This window comes from Haemorhous mexicanus, chromosome 4 (assembly GCF_027477595.1).
Source record: "Haemorhous mexicanus isolate bHaeMex1 chromosome 4, bHaeMex1.pri, whole genome shotgun sequence".
Classification (NCBI taxonomy): Eukaryota; Metazoa; Chordata; class Aves; order Passeriformes; family Fringillidae; genus Haemorhous; species Haemorhous mexicanus.
In genome coordinates, this window is record NC_082344.1 from 59,294,285 (window position 1) to 59,311,246 (window position 16,962).

Below are 16,962 nucleotides of genomic sequence, written 5' to 3' on the forward strand. Positions count from 1 at the left end.
CCAGCTAAACAAATAAAATGATAAAAAGGTATTGGGGCACAGATGGGAAACAGAACAAGGCCACCTGTAGAGGCCCAGAAAGGAGAGTGGTATGTGAGGAGCAGGGAGATTTACAGGTAGCAATCCCAAAGAGCTTGGGTTGTGATTTCCATAGTGAGCTCAGGGTGACATCTGGGCTTGTCTGAAGGAGACTGGCAGAAGATTCCTAAAGAGAGCAGAAGAGATAGCAAATCCATCAGGTGCACAAGGGACAGGGCTGGGATCCATCAGGTGCACAAGGGACAGGGCTGGGTCCAGCTCAGATGGTAGAGAGAACATGAGCAGCTTGGGGAGAGGGGGGAAATGAAGGAATAATTGTGTCTGTGCCACCAAGTACAGAGTTTTCCTCATCTCCTGGGATACAATCCAGCACTCAGGACCCTTTTCAGCCTTTTCCCATGTCCAAATTACAGCACTACTTTCTACTTCAAAGCAGCACACTTGCTTTGAAGGGGAGTACCTGCAGGAATGAGAGTTACTACCATGTTATTAACCCCCTTCTAGCCCAGAAGCAGCTACAGTCTGTTACAAGAAAGTTGTATCTTTTTGCACATCCCTTTCTGATCTTTGAGTTCGAGCAGTGAGGCTTAACCCAAGTATAATGTTGTTTATTATACTAACACTCATTACAGGAAACAAGAACACAGAGCTTGAGAAACTGTAAACAAGGACCATCAATATTATCTAATGATTCACCTAACCTGGTTTAGGAAGTTGTAAAACTCATTAAGTATATTTCAGCAGTCAATAGGTTGGCCATGACAGATAATTCCAGACAGTTGACTTGTGCAAGGAGACTTTTTCACATAATTTCAAGCTTAGACAAATATTAAATTACAGAAAAGTATAATTAATCAAATGTGATTACTAATTTCATTAGTAGAGTAACAAATACTGCTATCAGAGTAGGATAGCACTTCTAAATCACTGCTTTTTAACAAAGATGAAGTTGAGCTCAGAAGAGGCCATCTGAAACTGGACAATTACACATTAGCTTGATGAATTTGTTGATTGTCTTTTTCTGGTCTGGCCATTATGCTGCCAGCACCTAGCTACAGGGTAAGAACACACAGCCAGTGCAGTGGGAAGAGGACAGGGCAACACTGCAGTGATAACATGTTCTCAGATCAGTGTACATTAGAAGTGAAGACTGACCCCATTGAATACAAGGATCATCTTCCTGAATTTAACAATCACTTTCTTCATCAACTGTAGACCTGCATCCCTGCATTCCAATCACTCCTGCTTGTGCTTGAGAACTTGGGTATTACATTGAATTGTTTCATTTGCAGAACAATATCCCCAATATTTCATTGGCATTTAGGAAAGAAAAATTAGTAATTTTCAAGACTACAAAATTACAATTTGAGGACCCAGTTTCCCTGTTATTCTTGGGATATACAACTTTTATCTGCTAAGTAAATAGAAACAATGCTCACAACAAAACAATTGGGTGTTTTGGACGTGAATAAGTTTTTTTTTACTACACGAATGTTTATATACACATGCACAAGTATTCTTTGGAAAAGACTGCTTGATAGCTGCATGTCCAGATTGTTATATTTCAGGAAAGAAAAAACCAAATTAACAGCAACCATAAAAAATTATTTCCTTACTAAGCTGTACTGATATGTTTTTGCCAAAACCAGATAAGGATCATGCAGTCCCCTCAAGGAAGAGTTGCTTTTGCCTCCCCTACCTGAGAGTTCCCAGACAGCCCATTAGCTGGAGCTGGGAACACAAGTTTTACAGCACCAATGTGTCAGCCAGGTGTGGGCCGAGTTCTGAAATTTTGTAAGGCAAGTTGGAGGAGGAGAGAAGGTTGGGTCCTATCTTCTCCCTCCATCAATTTTACAATCAGCATTAGAATTGCAATTTCCACTTAGTGCCACTTTCTCAGTACAAATGGAATTAATATTGATAAAGCTTCTTGGCAATTATTTCTAAGTCAGCTTTCAGAGTTCCCTTACTGTGTTTGAAGTTAACAACTTAAAAATAAGAAGAAGAAGTTGCTAGTTTTGCTTTGGGAGCAGGAAGAAACTCGCTAGAAGACTCCTTCTCTGTCTCTGCTTTATGACTGTTAAGCAGGGCCTACACCTTACTGTCATCTTGAATCATCTGAAAACTGAACCCTGACCTCATATACAGGTATTATTGGACTTAGCTTTGCTTCTGAGGTCTTCATTTAATAGCAACAGATCTGATATCCTAGACATATGCCCTCATCCTACATCATTTGTTCATTTCACAATAGTTACAGGTTCAAAATTTGAGTAAAATTAGCTGTGATTTTTTTCTATGTTTAACCATCTTCTTACCATGACGAAGTGTTTGAGCCTTTATTTATTTATGGTAGGTAGGAGCTTGCCATCATCCCTCCTACACACTTGGAGCTCCTTCTCCTTCTCTAGTATCAGGGCTGCTAACATCACATCAGGTGTATGAAGATCACCATGAAGGGCTGGCCCAGGCACAGGGCTCCAGACTAAGTTTTGTGCTTGGGCTCTCTGACTGTTGCTAAAATAGCCTGTGCAGAATATAGGGAATAGCCTACAGAATATAGGGAACCAAGGCCATGACTTTGTATTTCGGGTCTGCTCTATATTTAACAGCACTTCTTTTCAAGATGCACTGGCACCTGCACATAGGTAGGTTGCAATCCAAAATCAGACTTGTAGAACATTGTTAGCTTCAATCATGAATTCAACATTGGATCAACAGTGGTTAGTAGCTCTGGAAAATACCCTCCTGGAATAAATAATTCAGAAAGCTTGTGGTGTTTGGATCTCCATATACAAAAAGTACACAGATTATTTTTGTCAGTCACAGGAGGGACTGATAGTTTACCCTCACTGAAACAACTGTACAAAACGGGTGGAAGGGAGGCAAGTGCTTCACCAACTGGCCTGCCAAAGATTTTGGTTTTACCTCTATAAAATGAACTAATTTTGGACTATTCACCAACAGAGGTAGCATTATTTTCATTCACATGCTGTGTTTCTGCTCTCACTCCTACCTTTTACTTCACGTCTGCACTCCAGGGATGTTGTAGAGCTCAAGAACTTAAATATTAACAGCTCCATATTCTGAGGAAGCATCAGGAACTGAGGATACATTATACATCTCACTCTCTTCAGCCTCCTCTGAAGAATGACTGTCCTCCACCTCTTCCTCTGGGACCACTTAAAGAAGATGAATCAACTCCTAACTTGACACACCCAATTATTACATGCTGCTAATATTCAAGGATGCTGCCAGATAAAGCAGAGGGTGTAGCCTTCATTCAAACGTGTTGTCCAGATCTCAAATCAAAGGCCTTCCTTTAATTAGTCATCTAATTAATTTAGGTCCAAATGAGGCTTCAGAGGAAAAAGCAAATTCAGATGAGACATCATAAATGTGCAATTAGAAGTTGTTCACTAATCTTATAATTATTAGATATTTTCAAAGCAAGCCTTATAACAAGGCTGAGATCCCCTATTGTTTCTATCAGGAAAGGAAGAAAAGGCTTCCCTAATCATCTTATTTGGAAATTATTTCATATTGAACTTGACTAAATTAATAAACACGGTAACCTAAAAAAGTTTAGAAAGCAATTAAGGGAGATTTTGAAATTATTTAAAACAGCCAAAGTTTTTACAGTTATGGGTAATCAAATTCCTTGCTTTGAAACAATTCTAGCAACTGTCCTGCATTTCCTGGTTTCCTGATTATTGAAAGGCTGCTCATCTTTTTAATTTAGGAACTTCTAACAGAGGGAATCATTAATCCACCCCAAACACCATATTCAGCAGAGATTTGTATTGGATGGCTTTCAGTATTAAGTTCAATATTCAGCTGTATTCTGGTACCAAGCGATGAGTGTTTAACTAATATTTAGGTTTTTATGCAAGTTTTTCCTTCACTTTGGTCCAAACTCTCTTTCAGCACATGCTGCCCACTAATCTTGGCAGAAAGGATGGCAGAATGAGTACAGCACTATTTTCTCAATCTTTCTTTTTTGGAGGCTGCAAAGAGATGCAGCTGGAGGGTGCTTTATTCTCCCAGCTACAGCAACAAAAGGTGAAAGAGATGAGAAGAAAGTGTGAGCTGCATCATAGAAGGATTTCTGCAACAGGAAAACTGGCTTGTTTCTCTTCCTTTGCACCTGTCTGGTGCTCATCTCCGAGGCAGCACTGCTTACACAGACTATAGAAATACAGCAAAGAGTAAAAAAAGGAGTGGCCTTCGTGCCAAGGCTTAGAAGGTAAATCCCTGTGCAAGTGAAAGAAAGGAAAGGAGTATGGTCTGTGTTCCCATCTCTGTTCTCATCTCTGGACCCCCACAGTCCACCACCTGGGCTGGCAGGCAGCACACTAGCCAAGTTCTTTCAGGCTTCTTCTGAAAAGCACTGTGAGACAGCAACTAAACCACTGAATCAGACACAAATTTAGAGAGCCTGATGCTAATGAAAATTTACAACAATTCTGCTATTTCACCTGAATCCTTATAGCAGTAAATTCATTATCCCCTCTTGATCCAGGTAATTCAGACAAGCCTCACTTCCAGTTGGAGTTATTATTTTGTGGAGTAGCAGGTTATAATATTCTCAGGTCATTAGCCAGAAGCAGGTCACTAACCTTTTTCAAAGCAAAAGCTAAATGGATTTAAAGAGAGAAAGAATATTTTGGGTCTTTTCAACTAATCTGTTGCAACAACAAACTTTTGAAGGCTGAAGAAGCAACTCTGTTTTTTAATGCAACTCTGGGCTTTTTTCCAGCTAATTGTGTTGATCTGATAAACTGTAATGATCTCTTTCTATGAATACTGCCTTTCAGAACACCAATATATCAAAACTACCACTACAACAAATGAATGAGTTTGATACTAAGAAATCATTTTAGGTTGAACTCTGAGGGAGCATTAAACTTGTAGTTCTGAAGTGCCAATAATACAGCCACGGCATTTCAGACTGCACAAAGAAAGTACAAATTTTAACAGGCCAAATCAAGTTCTAAGTGAGCAAAGCACAGTTCCCCAAAGCACTGTGAGGATGAACCCCAAATGGTCAAAGCAAGATTCCTGACACTGGCTGACCTGCAGAGCCTGGTACCAGAAGATTCCCCAACACGATGATTAGCACAATAGAGAAAGTGTAACGAGGCCTCTGGCAGGTCATTAAACAGAAGACATTGGCATTTGGAGTCTGCACCTGATATAAAGCAAAACATTGCTTGAGGGCTCCAGGAATAAGTGTTTACTTAAGACAAACAGGAATTCAATAGCAGCTTTTACAGTTGGAGAACAATGAATCCTGTAAATATTTTCCACTCATTTAATTTAAAAACAAATCCACTTGATCTCTGTTCTCATTTTCTGCATTTGCTCTCTGTTCTCACTATTGAAAACAATTTAAATAGGTGGAATATTCTTAGAAACTGACTTTTAAACAATTACTAGGAAGAGGTCACTTCATATGTAGAGTAGGATATACACAAACTGAGGCAGGCTGAACAGGTGTAACCTAAAAAAACAAAGGGTAAAAAAAAAGGAAAAGCCATTCTGTGTAGTCAAAATGTATAAGTAATAAGACTAATGGGTAAAGCTGCCTTCTTAAAGGTCCATATTCACTTCAGTCACATGCTCCACCAGCTCCTAGTCTCCCCAGAAAGTACAGGAAACCCACAGAAAATTTCTGAAATCAGGCTTCACAACATAATTCCTCTTTTCCCCACCTTTCCTGTTTAAAAACAGATAGTGGATCTCTGGCTTCCTCTTAAACAACTTCAATTACTCAAAGAGAAAAATGCTTCTGTATTTCTTCTCCAGATGGGCTCTAACACTCTTAACCATCCCAGACCTAACCACTCCTAGGTGGGTCTAATGACTGGAGGATCAGTCAAGAAGGCATGGTAATAGTCCTGTAGTGACACATCACAGACATGGAAATGGGAAAGCATAGGTCTAATCAGAAATCTTAAGTCATAGATATTGTTTTCATCTGAAACAGAAAGGACATAAAGGAAAAAAAAACAGCAACAGCATCAAAAACCTTCCATGATTTCTGTCCCCTGGTACAGAGTTAAAGTTTGACTTTGAGAAAGTAATGAATAGGCCAACCACCCGGACCTTTAAAATAATTACAATGCTTTATGTACTAAAATGGGCAAATCATCCAGCAGTCAGGAAGTAGTCACCAAACTTTGAGGCTTTCTGCCCACACAGCCCCTTTTTTTCCCCTTCCATTTCTCCCTGTTTTCTGGCTGTGAGGTAGCTGCTGCCCCAGTGGGGCTGTCGGGTACCTAAGAGCCCTTGACAAATGGCCACGCTGCCTTTCCAGGCCAGCCTTACAATGTGTCACTGCAAGCACGTTGAGGGCCAGCAAATTCTTTATCCAGAGGCAGTAAACACAAACATCAAGCCTCTCACCAACCTGTTGTGAGGATGCATCAGATCCATATTTCAGATTTGCTCATAACAACAGCAGCATATGCCCAGATGCTTCAGTCCCATCCTCAGGAAACTTTTCCTGACTGAAGCCCAGATTTTTCCAGAAGTACCTTCCTGGTGTGCAGAACCTCTCACAATCACATGAACCATCCAGTTAGTCCTGGATGGTCTTTTTCTGCACTTATTCCCACTGTGCTCATCATAATTATGTTAAAAAAGAAGGTTCAGGTTGCTCTTTCACCAAAACCAATTCTACTTGATAGAAAGATGTGAAGCCATGACACTAAATGGGTTGCTGTAGCTGAGGCAGGGTGTGTGCTGATTTTCAGCTCACACCCAGCATTTCACAGAAGCTGCCCTTGAATGTGCCCTCCTCACATGGTGCTGTGGTGCTCTCACTGCAGGGTGGCTGCTGGTCCAGCGCTGTGAGTCCCATGGGAAGGCACTCAGGAGCTCATTTTTATAAATCCAAACACTTACACCATTATGCCATATTTTGTTTGTGGGTCCATGTCTCCATCCATCCAGACTTCTCAAGGAACTTAGGCCTCTAGCTTAGCTGATAGACACTGAATGGATTGACAAAATTATGTCAAGGCACTGCTTATATCACAAGGATGACTGTCTAGATTTTCTTTTTTAATTAAGTGATACAGTACAGGACTTTTAAAGCACAACTCCATCTGCCTATGTAAAACTTTTGAGCTATGCTAAGAACAGATGGCCTTATTAGCATGTAGAAACAGTATTGGGCAGGTGTTGGGATTAACCAACAAGGTGGGCTTTATTTTAATTCATTTTTTTTTCAGACAGATAAAAAACTTCAGGCACATTTTTTTGTCAAAGGCATCACATACTTGGCACTGCATTAGTATTATCAGCATTTGCCTTCAACAGTTTGAAAATAAACCTTTCATTATGTCCAGACATGATTTACTGATACAGTCCTTCAAATAGGAACCCTGTGTTAATTTTAGGACAAATCATTCTTATGCCCATATCTGATTTACAGTTAGTTTTGTTCAAATAAAAATGTATGACGCAGATTTCCATTTGCATTCTGCCAGGTACTTCTATTTTTAGATGCAGGTCAGCTTTATACTCCTTTAATGTGCCTACAGCTCCAACACAGCAAAGGATCCACCTTAGCAAGTTTATCTAACATTCTCTTAGATAAAATCCTGCAAAATTGCTGACACAATTGTATCAACATTGACAAGAACAGCAAGGTGTTTGGACCTCCTACTTGATGGAAGTCTGCTACAGGAAATTACTAGGGATTTTTTCCTTGTCTTTCTTTTTTTTTTTTTATTGTAGCTTATTAATGTGGAAAAAAAACGGAAAACAGAAGGAGGCCCCTGGCTACACTCCATACTGGAACCACAATGCTCTGACACAAAATGTCTTCCTGAATCCTTCAAGCTGGGGCTGCTCCAGAAGCCTTCACTGGCTCACACTGCCAAGGCACAAGATCTCATCTCATCTCATCAGCTTCACCCAACATTGTCTCCACCTGTCTCTCCATTTCCTCTCACACTCACCTCCCCATCTCCACTCTCTGCCCAAATTACTGATGACTGGCCCTTTGGGATTTTTTTATCCACTCCCAAATGCCAACTTTCTTACATCCCACCTACACTAAGAGAAACAACCTCTTAGCCAAATATTTCCCCTTCATCAAGGGCACTCAGAAAACTTCTGTTCTGAAAAACACTCCACTGTTAAAAATTATGGAAATATGTAGAAAACAGAAAGTGATAGGTACCTACCTTTGTGTCTGATCCTTTGTCTGGCATGTGTTTGGTTACATACAATACAGAAAAATACTTTGTTAGCTAAAGGAAAAACAAAAACTATTTCAGTACATTCTTTTCCCCAAGTAACAAAACTGGGGTTTGTTTTTCAACAGAAGTGAAAACTTGGTACATATTTGATACATACATGTTTCTTTTTTCTTCCCTTCCTTATCAAAATATCAAGTCAAACAGAAATTCCTTGATTAGAAAAGCAGTTTTTTTTCTATTTATCTTGTCTTTGTGATGGTCTGTAGTTTATACTTTATGAAAAAATGACAACTTCAAAAAAATGGATACATAATGAGAGGAATGTGCATTTACTACTCCTCTTGAAACGAAAAAAACTTACAATCCAAAGTGTGGAAACCCAGACAAAAAGGACTTAATTTACTAATTCCAGTCTCCATAAGGCCTCTGCAGCACGAGTGATGATCGTGCAACTCAAATGTGTGTTTCAGGAATCTGTAACATTCCTTGCTGCAAGCTTCTGGGAAATAATCAACTTTTTCTGGTAAGAAGTTCTTCTTTTATTAGCCAAATGAATCTGAGTTATTTGAAACTATAAATATTTGTCCAAATGTTTACACGACTAAGAAATTTTAGGTAAATTCCATCCAAACAATGAAGCAACTTCCAGCAATGTGTAACAAAAATAGTGCCTCCCTTACATTTTTACTTCAGTAAATGTCTAAAAGTGATCCCATAATCAGGAATCACAAGGAGAAATGAAAGACACTGGGAGGATGGCAACACTTGGAACAAAAACTCTTTTACTGTAATGTAGATAACATATGTGTAGGAAGATAGACTGTATCCAGTTTCATTTCTCAAGGATGTTCTCACTTATCCATTCTTGTTAAAGCTTCCAAATTATTTCTTGCTTTAGAAAAACAAAACTATTTTTAGAGAATTTCTGAATGCTGGATAAATATTTTTAAATAACACTTGGAAAGCCTACTAGAATGAAAATGTCTTTTTGTCCCCCACTGCTTAGTCTAACTGACACTATCAAATATTTCCCATTTTATTGAATACACTTCCATAAACTGAGAAAACAAGATCCTGCAAATGATCATACCTAAAGTAAGCTACAGTTCTGATCTAATAGGATGTTCTTTGAAAACAAAAATGCAGTCTTGATCACAGAAATGACCAGCACTTTCAAAATTATCTATTGTAGAACAGCAAGGATTTAAAATTAAACATCAGTTTAAGAGCTTTGTCGATGATGCAATTATACAAGCATGTCCTTACTATTACATGGGTTAAAACTGTAGAACATGAATATGTAGTATGCAGAAAAAAAAAATCAGAACTGAGTTTTGCCTGTAACCAAAAGTTTAATTAAGGAACCTATTAGATTCAAAAAATACTGTATAGTTATTTTTGTCATATAATATTTTCATCATTTTCTAAAGAATTAGTGAGCAGCATTGAAAGAAGAGTGTTACCCATGCAGCTTACAAGCCATCTGCAAGAGTACTTTTTGAAGTCAGAGTCTGAAATTTTTGCTGGCTACCTATGAGTAATACATTCCTTCACATCTCAAAAGAGATCTCTGGCTACCATGAAGCTACAGCACCTTGCATCAGCCCCACATTTTCCGTGGGCTTTTAAATACGTAGGAGGAGTCTGAGAATTTAAACAAAAAACAAACAAAAAAATCACAGTCCATGATGTAACACATTAACAATCATGATATGTGGTACTTGGAAATATTGCTAAGTTCTTTACTGTGAGGGTGGTGAGGCACTGGCACAGGCTGCCCAGAGAAGCTGTGGATGCCCCATCCCTGGCACAGTTCAAGGCCAGGTTGAATGGAGCTCTGAGCTACCTGCTCTAGTGGAAGGTGTCCCTGCTTATGACAGGGATTGGAACTAGATAATTTTTAAAGTTCCTTCCAACCCAAACCATCCTGTGATTCTATGGCTGTTGTAAATAACTATGAAGTTTGACATAGGCCAAAATAAGATTAAGATTTACGCAGTGGAGGCAGTCTCCAAAGATTTGATAGACAACAGCAATCCAGCACTCTGATTGCAGAAACCAGTACAGGATTTCCACCACTGCTGTTTCCCTATGGGCAAGTTCCCAGGATGTTAGAGAAGGCAAATTCCCACCTCATATTAAGGGCTGGTTTGAGAAGCAGTCTTTCACTGTAGAAAATCTGCTATATTAAATCAGCAGCTGGAAGAATAAAAGACAAGGCGGGTAATGTGTGGCAGGAGCCACAGCCTGCCAGTTGTTTCTCATCCTGCAAAACTTATAATTGTACTTTCTGACCTCACCCTGTTGCAGAGTGATGGGATTTTCCAACGTTGTTGAAGTGCTACACAAGGCTAGTTACTAAAAGAGATTGATCAAAGAGACTGATAAAAGAAAACACTCATTAAAGATAGAGCTTCAGGAAACCACCACAACAGGCACCACTTCCCAGTGCTGACATCTTAGTGACAGGATACTGTCCTGAAGCTTTAGTTTACTGCCTAGTCTGGCACCTTCTTGAGACTCTAAATTGAGCAATTGTTTATTACTACTTTTAGAGAAAAGGCAACAGAAAGGTTTTGGTGAGCAAAGATACCTGGAGCAACTTATGCTGGATAGAAAGCAATGCAAGCAATACTGATTTTGCAAAAAATCAGCTAAGGAACAGTAAGAAAAATCATTCCAGAAGAGATGGTAACAAAAAAGGAGGCAATAATGAAGGACTAAGAAAAATAATGTAATCATCAAACGAAAGTAAGGAGTTTTCAGTGAGGACTCAGGGAAAAATGCTATCCCCTTAGAACACCAGTGCTGTTCTGTGTAGCACCTAGAAGTCTCTGGTTCAACTCCCTCAGTCCAGTCATACTTGACTCAAAAGATCTCAGCAGTTTGCTATAAAATTCCCTCCTTAAAATATATTTTAAGGATTGTTAAAGCTATCACTTCCTTTACAGCACATTTGAAAAGTGAAAACAAAACTACCTTTTTTACCTACCATAAAACACATATGCTATAAATCCATAAAACTAGATCACAACTAAAACTATAACGGCCAGTAAAAAGTCATTTGGATTTAAAACAAGAAACCAAACCAGTAAACCACAAATTACACACTAAAAATACCCCTCCCAGAAAACCTCCATAAAGTTAAGTTGCTCTGGTCTAGTGGAAGGTGTCCTTGCCCATGGCAGGGGGCTGGAACTAAATGATCTTTGAGGTCCCTTCCAACCCAAGCCTTCCATGAGTCTATGATTCTGTACTTCAAGCATCCTAAGATGTTCAAAACAACATGACATCAAAATGTAAGAAAAAATACTGTCTTATCTGGTAATACTCAAAATAGGGTACAAATTTGGACCTTGCTGAACACCCATCAAGAGCTGATTTTGCAAAAATCAAGCTGATTTGGTCTGAATTTACATTTTTTCCTTGGAGCCCTTTGGAAGGGAAGCAAGAAAAAAAACCTTAAACCTTTCTCAATAGCTTCTTTCAAAATATTGTCACTTTATTATAAACTTTGGTTATCTCCCCAAGGCACAAAGTGTGCACAGAGTCCAGTCCAGTCTCATGCTGTTGAAGGATCCCAGTCTGAGAGAATTGGGAACACAGGAGACAGGTTTCTGTTAAAAGCATTTGCAGATGTATGCAGGTGGGCTACTTTGTTCACTAAGTCACCTGCAGCTTTTCACTTGAACAAATTACACTCAGAAATAGCCGGAGGATATAGGAGCACCCTTGTGAGTTCAGCCTGTCACTAGCACAGCTTTGGAGCTGCAGGGCAGAGCACAGCAAAGACACAGCAAAGTCCCACCCATGAACCTGAACAACAGATGAACAAGAGAAACATTGAAGGATGCTGTTCAATTAAAACAGACTTCACCTTGCCCAACTTGAATATGACTTGGCAAGCCAGCAGTGTCACTTCCAGCCAGATCTGACTGCACTCAGAACCATTCTTCCCCTCTGCAATACTCCCTGTATATACTTTGTGCAGCAGAAAGGAGAGGCAGTCACAACAAACTGAATTAGTGACACCAGTTGTTTCAGTGTTTTACTGAAAGTGGCTCATCAAAGATTGGACAATCCCAATCTAGGAAGCCAAATTCAACTCAGACTATAAAGTCAACACAGCAACAGCTGTGCTGCAGGTGCTGTTGCCATGAGTACATGCATGTTAGCACATCTGAGAGACATTATGGGAAAAAAAGCAATGCAATCTCTAATGCAAGCTGAGAAACTGAAAGGAAAGTTTGGGTCTATTATAGGACCTTAACTCTGAAAGTCTCTAGTTGTGACACAGGAAAAGAAAAACACAGTCAACAAACACTGAGGGAAAATGGAAAGTGTAAATTTTACTTTCTTTTTTTGGGACACCCTCCGTTCCCTGCACCTATAACTAGCAGGGATACACTTGCTGTCAAGTTCTGCCTTGGTTCTCTTTGACGCAACCCAATTCCAACACGGCTACAGAGATTTTGGCAAAACTTTAAGAGACAGCCTTTGCAATTAAGAGTTCCTGCTGGATTTGTTCTGCAAAGTATGTAATTGGCACTTCTGCTGATGCACTTCATTTCAACAAATTGTGAACATTTTCCTTTATTTTGTTTACCACTCCTCTTTGACTGTAAAGACAAACATATTTCTCCTGCTAATGCTATGAAGGAATCAGATGAGCATTTTTACTGGCATCTTCCAAGCTGCTTTTATTAGTAGCTCAGTATTAAGCTAGGAGGAAGGAAAGGAGGGAAGCAGACTCACTTCCTGAGGGAACTCCTTCAACCAGGACTTTAGAACCAAAGGCTAACCCCAAATGGCTTTGCTGGGTTAAGGACAGGGTGGCACAGGACTTTGGCTGGAGCTGAGATAGTGCCCATCAAATGTCAATATACTCAATCACGACAGATAAGGCTGCTCCTTCACTCAGTACTGACCAATCATTGTTCAGGTCACGGAAATATCAGTAATCTACAAAGATAAAATGCACTGGAGAGACAGGAAAGTTGGAACAGAATGTCTCTTCATTCTCTTCTGGCTGCAATTTCTACTACAATTTCTTTCTGGTTTGCAATTTTGAGCCAAACTCACTTTCAGTGGGTTTGCTCTTGCTCCTGAGCAAGCCATCAGATCCCTCAATTTATATTAAGCATAAAAATCCTTAATAGAGACCACAGATAAATCAACATGACCCTAAAACCTGGACTGGTATTTTAAGTCTTCCAGAATCATAGACTCATCAAATGGTCTGGGTTGGAAGGGACTTTCAAGGATCATTTAGCTCCAACACCCCTGCCGTGGGCGGAGATGCCACTTCCTAAATGAGGTTGCTCAGGGTACCATCTAGCTTGGTCTTGAACAGCTCCTGGGAGTAGGCATCAGATGCATTGCTAAAAATATTTGCATCTAGTTCCTTCTCTCCACCTTAATACCCTTAATAAGAGAGTTCTTAATACTGGGTCCATCCTTTCAAACTTTAAAAGGCACTGGCTCTATCTCTTTGCTTCTGTTTCTTACATAAGCAACAACAGCAACATAGCAAACTATAAATTCAGGCAGCATAAGGGAAGCCAGTTTCATTTTAATATAAAACCAATTTCATCCACTCACACCCTCATAGCCACATACTCATAAGCACCTCAATGCGCATGCCCAAGCAGTCTGCACAAAATTCAGGTGGTAGACTCCTGAATCCAGGATGTCTGTCCAGGAGGACTCCTTGTGACCGCACAGAGAAAAAGGGACACCAGCTATAGTGTTGTCAGCAAGAACATGCTTGCTCTGGGAGGCAGGGCCCCTGGGGGAGCTGTCAGAATTAAACCTGAAAGGATTCTTTACTTTACCCTGTAGGGTAAGTGTGAGAACTACATAAAAGTAGGAGCAGACACGATTACATAATCACAGAGCTGGGATGCTGACAGCTGGGAGCAGAAGCCATAATACCCCCTGTGGGCAGAAGGCTGAACACCACAGGACACTTACAGCCCATTGTAAGCCCCTTCAACTCTGGACTTCACTGGCACCAATGGTCTACAGCTGCTCGTTTCCTTGCAGCAACATTACTTAACCTAATGGAATAGATAAATGTATTTTATTCACCTACAAATAGCATTTCTTCTCTTCAGCTTAGAGGTGATATGTAGTTTTAGCTTTTTTCTTGGAACTCCTCAATGGGGCATTCTCCCTAGAGATCCCTATGGCATTCTGCCTCTCTCTTGCTTATCTTACTGCTTTATAATGTGATCCATGGTGAAGTCTTCCTTCCCCTCTCCCATATGGGCTTCTTAGACTGCTACCATTGCTCCATTGCACAAACTAAGACAGTTCTTCTCCTAAAGCACCTTGTGAAGCAAGAAATTCAGATTATAGCCCTAACTTCAAGAGTAACAGCTAGTTCCAGGTAGCATGAGACCTCAGATGTTACTGCTGCAGTAACAAGACACATGAACCAACTCTGACTACAGATATTAAATACAGGCCACATACTAAGGAATTTACATGCCTAAAGAGATGGCTTTCCCATTTTGTCAAGGTTAACAAATGGGATCTAAGGCATTTTTTAGATAGCTTTTCCAAAGTCAAGGAGCATTAGGACCAGCTATAGCCTTTGTGATAAAGCTACACATACCTTGTCCCCTCTGCAAACATAAACCTGTAATAAAGCAAGCTTTTGTTCACTACTGCTCTACAGCCATCTCCTGTCTTTTTGAGCAGCTCAACTGGCTGTTTATGAAGGAAGGGGCAAATGTGCCACAAAATCCATGTAAGTGGAAGGCAATGGTACCACAGCATGTTCAGGTTGTGGAGCAAAACAGCACCAGCTGGGGAGAGACCGAAGCACACACTTGGCAATGAGGCAAACTTTGAAGAGCTCAGGCAGAACAGGCATGGGCAAAAGGTCTGGAAAAAGGATTACACAGGTAAAGACAAAAGAAATAAAAGTTAAGATCTTTTATTAAAAAATAGTAATGCCAAATGCAAAACAAACAGATATTAAAAAAAGAGGCAGCAGTAAATGTTCCTTAAGAGAGATAAAGATTTGTATTACAGAGTGGATTGTGTGCATGCTTGCTGAGAATATAATTTTTTTTTGTCTACAAAACTATCAGTAAATTATAACTCCCCAAAGAAAAAGGCTGACTGAGCCTTCAGTTAGCATAAGAGTTAAGAGATCAAAATGGTAAATGAGAAACCACCACACCCAGACACCACCAAAATCCTAAAATACTTCTAGATCAAATGCTTCTTAACACCCTTTTGAAAACAGTTGCATATACACATTACTGACATATTTATTACTACAAAAATCTGTCAGCAAATCAAATTTTTAAAAAGCTTGCCAGAAGGAATCAACAATGCATTCAGCAGCACTGACCACTGGTGTGTCTGTACTGTGTCACTGTGAAATGTACAATGTGCACATGGATTTACCCAAGCCAGACACAAAGCTCCCACTGACTCAAGTTTATCCAAGTCTGGACTAGAAAAGTGCACAGAATAACCTGAGGGAGATGTCTGAAAGACATGGCCCTGTGACATGGGGCATCTGCTATTAACAACTCCTGGGGCAGGACAGATCAGATTTCCATATGCACATGGACTAAAACTATATAGCACAAAATACAGCAGAACAATTACTTCTAAGCCTTTGATGTGACAACTCTAAGTTAGATCAGAAGTAAAAGTTTCCTGAAAAAACAAAAGGCCAGCTTTAAGCTGAGTGGGCTCTGTTGCAGCAGCAATTTTTTAGTAAGAGTTACCTGCTCTACAGAAAATCACAGCACTTCTGGATGGGCATTTCTGCCCCTCCTGTCCTACAGCTTCACTGAGCCCTGAAACATGACCATCTGCTGGATGAGAATGATGAACAAGAAGCTTTCAAGGAGGTTGTTAGGAAAGGAAAAAACTTAGTCTCTTTCAAAACTGAAAGCCTGTTTTACCAGGGTCTCCCCCAAAGAGATCAAAACCTTCACAAGTCCACTTTTTAAAAGTTAGTTTAAAATAGTATATTTCAAAATCAGAGGGTAAGTTTAGTATTTGAATTTTGCAATGCCAAATAGCAATTTCAAAAGATTTATTTTTAAAGCACAGAATGGAAACTAGGTCCTCTTCAAAAATACAAGGTACACTCACTATTCTGAAGGAAGATCATGCATTAAGCAGCATTGTTCATTCAAAGAGCTGAGTTTTATGTCAGTTCAGAATGGCAGCTAGTAGGGAAAAAGAAAACATTTTAGATTTCTAAATGCTGTTTTCTAGTTTCTACTGCTTAGCACTACATCATGCCTACAGTAATATATAAACTGCAAGTAACATGATTATGCTGAGTGCTATGCACAGCTCCCAGTGCTAAATCAGAATAAAATACATTCTCTGTTGAAATTTTTCATTACAAAAAGTTCCAGATTGAAAAAACAGGCTTTCAGGAACAAATTCACAGAAACTAGACAGGCTGAGACATGCAAACATTTGACAAATCATGCACTGCACACACACATTGCACTGAGGACTAAAGAACTGCATAGATTGAAATGCTATGTTACCAAGGACAGATGTTACCCAAAGAGCTTTTAAAACTATGCATTTCATTAATAGTTGCTAAATTTTGTTGTGTAACTAGCCCTACAGTGATTTGCAATCTTACATTTTGGTTCTACAGGAAACTTTCAAACCCATTACTAGAAGACAAAGTCTGAGAAGCAACAAATTAGGCCCCAAG